The sequence below is a fragment of the Argopecten irradians genome, unplaced genomic scaffold (genome assembly GCF_041381155.1).
Source record: "Argopecten irradians isolate NY unplaced genomic scaffold, Ai_NY scaffold_0536, whole genome shotgun sequence".
Taxonomy (NCBI): Eukaryota; Metazoa; Mollusca; class Bivalvia; order Pectinida; family Pectinidae; genus Argopecten; species Argopecten irradians.
Genome location: NW_027188003.1, coordinates 42,654 through 49,695, shown reverse-complemented (window position 1 = coordinate 49,695; position 7,042 = coordinate 42,654).

The window sequence follows — 7,042 nt, the reverse complement described above, 5'->3', positions numbered from 1 at the left end:
GGTCTTTTTGTTGTCTATCAGCTTCTTCATTTCCCTAAGATAATTGTTTTCGGTCATTTTTTTTCTTTTCATAACAATTATTATCAAACATACTTTACTTCAAAATGCAAAGTATAGAATTGCCAAAAATTTCATTTATTATAGGATACAATACCATATTCCTTCATTTAAAACTGACCATTTCCTACTCAGATTTTGCCCGATCCCTGAGCCGCCGCGACGCTACCGCCGATGATCCGGCAGATACTCCGGTTCCCGTACGGACAATATGTGCGACGCGGTCCTGACTCGACGCCCGCGGGCCTGAAGCGACCGGGGTACCGTGTGCTCAACGTGTTACCTTCCCAGAAAATCTAATCACTATAGTGGCAATATTTTGGATAACGAAAAAAACGTAACATGCCTAAAACTAATATAGTCCGTTTTAGTTCAAAAAATACCAGGAGTTCCATCTATAATTTACCTGCCAATAAAGCATAACATATGAATTGCTATATGATATGTTGGGATAAAGATAAAATTTGTCCATTTTCTGCTTTAAATTGTATGCAACCAATCAATATTATTCTAAATCTTAAATTAAGGTATTTTGCATGTCATAATGACTAAAATAAATCTAATCCATTGCACAGAAACGGGTCCAATCCTGCTGCCGATTTTTCATTAAATTTTCCTTAAATCCCACACCAAGTATCTCGTTTCAATAAAAAGATAGCAAGTCCTGATCAAGACACACTTCGGAGAAAAGTGAGAGACAAAATAATGTAAACTTAAATCAAGACCTTTAATAGTGTGGGAATTGTATCAATTTTTTAAAATATACTTTGATTTAAAAAAAAATTATGTGTGAGTTCCTACTTAACTCAAAATATGTCGCTCGGCCGATCTACTTGTATTTAAGATACTGGAGGCGCGAGACCCAGGAAACGGACTGTAGCATCGGCGGGGGGGTAGTTGGGGCGTGGATTCGCGCGTGATTTGAGGTTCAGCTTGAGGGATTGGGTTGGTGTGTACGCTGGGTAGCACGTGGGACTACGAGAGATAGAAATGTTGAGACTTCCACAGACTAGAGATTGTAATGAGTTAACGTCACTCCGTCAACGTTGGACAGGTTCTATCAGCAAGAATGCACACGGGTCGATACTGGCTGTAGGGGGGTGCATATATATAAGGCACAGTATGAAGCAGTTGCGACGATTCGGCCTAGTATGCATGGTATACGCAACTGTATGGAACATTGCTGCATCGAGGTCTTCGAAACATGAGATATGAATGAGGAACTGTATCACAAGAGCTGTTTTGTCATCTGAGCGCGGAGTTCCGTTCTTATGAGTGTATCATTATATTCTGAATGGTTGTCACATTCTGCAAATAGTAGCATCCTGTGAAAGAGAGAGAGTTGACGCACAGAGACTAAGGTACACTCACTTTCACTTACTTCTGTTTCTTAGATGTAAAGTCAATCTCTAGGTATATATTGATATCAAATAATTCTTCAATATGTAAATCGTCTTCTGCAACGTGTGCTTTTGTCACTCGAAAAAGCTTCATCTTGTGTACTAGAAATTATAGTTATAAAAGTCAAAATTGTAGAAAAAAGTTAAAATATTACATTATATCTATTTGACATAAAAATTGCTAAAGAATTTATAACACATTGAGTGTATAAGATATGCTAAACATAATGTAATGTTTAATGTATACAATTTTAATATTGAAACCGAAACATCAACCAATAAAATATCGATAAAACTGCATGTTTAACTATAATTCAAAAATTAACTCTTTGAGCGCTTAAAAATACACTACCCATATTTTGTTATGACCTCTCCGAATTTGCAACCTGAAATATGTGGCCGAATAGCAAAGGAAAAATTTCACATTTAATGGGTTATCCTCGAAACACTGATTCGTATTTTCAAAATGAAAATTGACCCAATGATAAACCAAGATGGTAATGCAGACGATGCGAGTATCTGTCAGTGGTAGTCCGAACAAATCATAATGTTTGTAAGCGAAAGAGACGCACATAGCACTATGTCCTATAGAAATACACATTTTTAGTGCATCTTGGATTTCAGTAATCAAAATATGGCCAAAATGACACATTCGCAAGACGCGCATAGATCATGAGAAGAACCAGACAACGTAACCAGAGGCAAGCATAAATACACTTTAAAATGATGAAACATTCCTGAATACCGATGAAATCATAATAAATACATGGCGTTAAGTACCCTTATTTATAATTAACTCCTATCATATAAAAATGGCACTGCATTGAACCCTTCTACCCACAGAACATGACGGTATATGTATAGATATCCTCTCCCCTCTAGTATAACACTGGCCCTTCTACCAACAGAACATGGCCCTGTTGGATGTACCCTCCAGTATAAACACTGGCCCTTCTGCATGGCGGCATGTATCCTTCAGTAACACTGGCCCTTCTACCACAGAACATGTATGGTAATTACCCTCTAGTATTAACACTGGCCCTTCTACCACATAACATGGCGGTATGTACCCTCCAGTTATAACACTAGCCCTTCTACCTGACAATAACATGGCGGTATGTACCCTCTAGTATAACACTGGCCCTTCTAAACCACAGAACATGGCGGTACCCTCCAGTATAACTCTGGCCTTTCTGTCCACAGAACATGGAGGAATTACCCTTCTAGTATAACACTAGCCCTTCTACCACAATAACATGACGGTATGTACCCTTCAGTATAACACTGGCCCTTCTACTACAGAACATGGCGCATGTATACCCTACAGAAAACACTAGCCTTCTACCACAAATGGCGGTATGTAACCTTCAAGTACACATTAGTCCCTTCTACCACAGAACATGGCGGTATGTACCCTCCATTATAACACTTCCAGAACATGGCGGTATGTACCCTACACTAGCACTTCTACACAGAACATGGGGCGGTATGTACCCTCCCCAGTATAACACTGGCCCTTCTACCACCAGAACATGGCAGTATGTACCCTCCAGTATAACACTGGCCCTTCTACCACAGAACATGGCAGTATGTACCCTCCAGTATAACACCTCTAGGCCCTTCCTACGTCACAGAACATGGCGGTATGTACCCTTCAGTATAACACATGGTCCTCTTCTACCACAGAACATGGCAGTATGTACCCTCCAGTAATAACACTGGCCCTTCTATCACAGAACATGGCGGTATGTACCCTCCAGTATAAAAACACTGGCCCTTCTACCACAGAACATGGTAGTATGTACCCTCTTGTATAACACTGGCCCTTCTACCACAGAACATGGCGCAGTATGTACCCTCCAGTTATAACACTAGCCCCATTCTACCACAGAACCGCATGGCGAGTATGTAACCCTCTTGTATAACAACTGGCCCTTCTATCACAGAACATGGCAGTATGTACCATCTTGTATAACACTGCCCTTCTACCACAGAACATGGCGGTATGTACCCTCCAGTATAACATTGGCCTTCTACCACAGAACATGGCAGTATGTACCCTCTTGTATAACACTGGCCCTTCTACCACAGAACATTGGCAGGTATGTACCCTCTTGTATAACACTGGCCCGTTCTACCACAGAACATGGCAGGTATGTACCCTCTCAGTATTAACACTGGCCCTTCTACTACAGAACAATGGCGGTATATTACCCTCTAGTATACACTGGCCCTTCTACCACAGAACATGGCGTATGTACCCTGTAGTATAACACTGGCCCTTCTACCACAGAACATGGCATATGTACCCTCCAGTATAAACACTGGCCTTCTACATACCAGAACATGGCGGTATGTACCCTGCTTTGTATAACACTGGCCCTTCTACCACAGAACATGGCAGTATGTACCCTCCAAGTATAACACTGGCCCCATCTACTACCACACAGAACATGGCGAGTATGTACCCTCCAGTAGTATGACCCTCTTGTATACACTGGCCCTTCAACCACAGAACATTAATGTACCTCTCACAGATAACACTGGCCCTTCTACCACAGAACATGGCAGTATGTACCCTCCAGTATAACACTGGCCCTTCTACCACAGACATGGCGGTATAACCCTGTAGTATAACACTGGCCCTTCTACTACAGAACATGACGGTATGTACCCTGTAGTATAAACACTGGCCCTTCTACCACAGAACATGGCGGTATGTACCCTCCAGTATAACACTGGTCCTTCTCTCCTACAAAACATGGCGGAATATACCCTCTAGTATAACACTGGCCCTTCTTACTACAGAACATGACGGTATGTACCCTGTAGTATAACACTGGTCCCTTCTACCACAGAACATGGCGGTATGTACCCTCCAGTATAACATTGGCCCATTTACCACAGAAACATGGCAGTATGTACCCTCTTGTATAACACTGGCCCTTCTACCACAGAACATGGCAGTATGTACCCTCTTGTATACACTGGCCCTTCTCTACCACAGAACATGGCAGTATGTACCCTCCAGTAATAACACTAGTCCTTCTACCACAGAACATGACGGTATGTAACCCTCCAGTATAGCACTAGTCCTCCTGCAACATGGGCATTTGCCGTATGCTTCCTAATTGTTTAATACTGGATCAGCTACTGTGCAGTACCATGCATTTCACTATAACAAGTATAAAACTAGTTATTTTTACCACAGAATGGTCGTGATTTATAGGGTTATCATTTACCGTTCTACACTTTGCCATTTCGTACCACATTTTTCATATTTTATTAATTAAAATTCCAGATCTCTTCTGCTGTAGCATCTTTTTGCTACAAATGAGATTGTGACTTCCAAAAACACGTTTATTAATCAAAAGTGAGGTTTGAAGTGAAATTTGCCCTAAATTATACAATGACAAGTTATAAGTAAAATAAAAAAAAGCACAAAAAGTTGCCCTATGATATTTTACAAAATATTGGTTGACATTTGTATGTTAAATTGAAGTATTTAAAATCAAGTCGAATTCCAGATAAATGAATATATTGTTGTAAAGCAGTTTTGTAATATGATCATACAAAGTTGGTCTATGCAGAAAATTTCATCACTATAAATATATAGTCGTTATTGTAATTATCAGAATCCAGGGTTTATGCTTAGATATTTAGATTAACTTAAGAATCCATTTCTCTCGGTTAACAAAACAGTTATATTCTCTTAATCGTTTTTTAACAAAAAAAAAATCACAAAGAGCAGACAGGCAGTTGCTCATTAGAAAATTTCAACTCGATTGAACACGGTCATTTGGTTTTTAAAATCATCCAAAAAATTCTATTTGTCCTATTCCAATCTCTTATTTATTCATCGCCATGTGTCGACGTTTACTTTGTTCGTTTTTTTTCGATTGCCGTCATTCGCCACCATTAACAATCTACATCTCCGACTTTACTAAATCTATTGAACCTATTTAATTGCAATTTTGTGAAAGTATTTGATAGCCAAATGTAATAAAAATTGTGAATATTATTCTCATTTCTTAAATATTGCAGAATCATTTCTCCTACCTATGTATCATGTATATGTAGTTAGGTTGAATGGTCCTTAAAGATGCAATTGTCCTCCAAAATGTTAAGTCCATCTTTTTGTCATAACGTGACCTTACTGCACGAAATTTGCTCACGTCAAGGGATGGTGGCCATGGTCATGGTACTAAGCATGTCAACATATCCTTATGATAGTCCTATCATCATTCAAACGCACCTCTAAAGTTATATGTGGGTCGTATTTTTCATACTCACGAATCAAAGATGAGTTTTTAATATTTTATGTTCATCACCCAAAAATTACCAACTATTTGAAAATTACAGTACTTTCAATGCATAGGTATTTAATTTTACATGTACACAATAAGAGCTGAGAAATGATTTTTGGCTAGTACTGCCAAAAAATCATTTATGTTAACATCAATAGTGGAAGTGAAAGTGTAGTAACATTACGGTCAGTACCCTGAAAGCCAAATTGAATGGTCCTACAATTTTCATTACACATTTTACTAATGTTTTATTAGTAATATGTAAAAGTTGATTTCTGCAAGTATGTTTGCCTTGTAATCATATTTTAGGCATAAAAACAACATTTTTACAGTACAAAGGTTCTGTGTTATAACTAAACGTATATATAAGGTCAATACTGAGCCAATGGTGAATGATTGGGTTATAAAGCTTTTGTAGAGTTAGACGATGAAAAAATAGCATGTCAAACTATTTCGCCCATTTACGGCACATATAAACTTAAGAGCTTCTCTAGCCCTTTTATGTAATTAAATTAAGAATTATTCTCAATATTTTTGGTTTGTGAAATCATTGACAAAAAATGGAAGGAAGCGTCTATGAAAAAGAATGCCCGTTCCGTTGTTTGTGTATTCAGATAATTCAATCAAGTTATTAATAAGGCATGGATTCCCTGATTTTTACTTACTTTTTATAATAACACAAATTGAGTTCCGGCGCATTAATATATTATCCAATCATTCAGTTTGGCCAATGGCTGTGCCGCTTTTAAAATTTCACGCGAAAGGTTGTGTGCATGACGTCATAATACTCGACGCATAATTCTTTCGATCTATGGAAAAATAACCTCAAAGATCTAACCAACAGAAATTAGTATAACATAGGAAAATTAAGTTATGTTGATGCATTGTAAACATCGCAGTGGTATTAGATGCATTTATATATTTTATATATATTGCTTAACACCGATAACCAGCTGTACAGACTTATTTAATATACATGTACATGTTTATGGTCGTTGTAAGATTATAATGTATAATCCCAGATGATAATTTCACATGATCCTTTTGTCTTTTTTTACAGCGATTCCTTTCTACCCACAATGCCCAGAGGATAACTTGAAGGAGGTCAGAGAGGGCATTGATTATCATGTAAGTTCGTTTTGAAGAAAATGTTTCATGCTTTACCGTAGAAGTTGTTAGTAGTGTGTAGTGGTTTTATGGAAGGGTCAATTGTGTGGGGTAAATGATTTAAGATGTGTCCGATTTACAGCTGACATTGTGAGTCTAATCAAAGTCTCT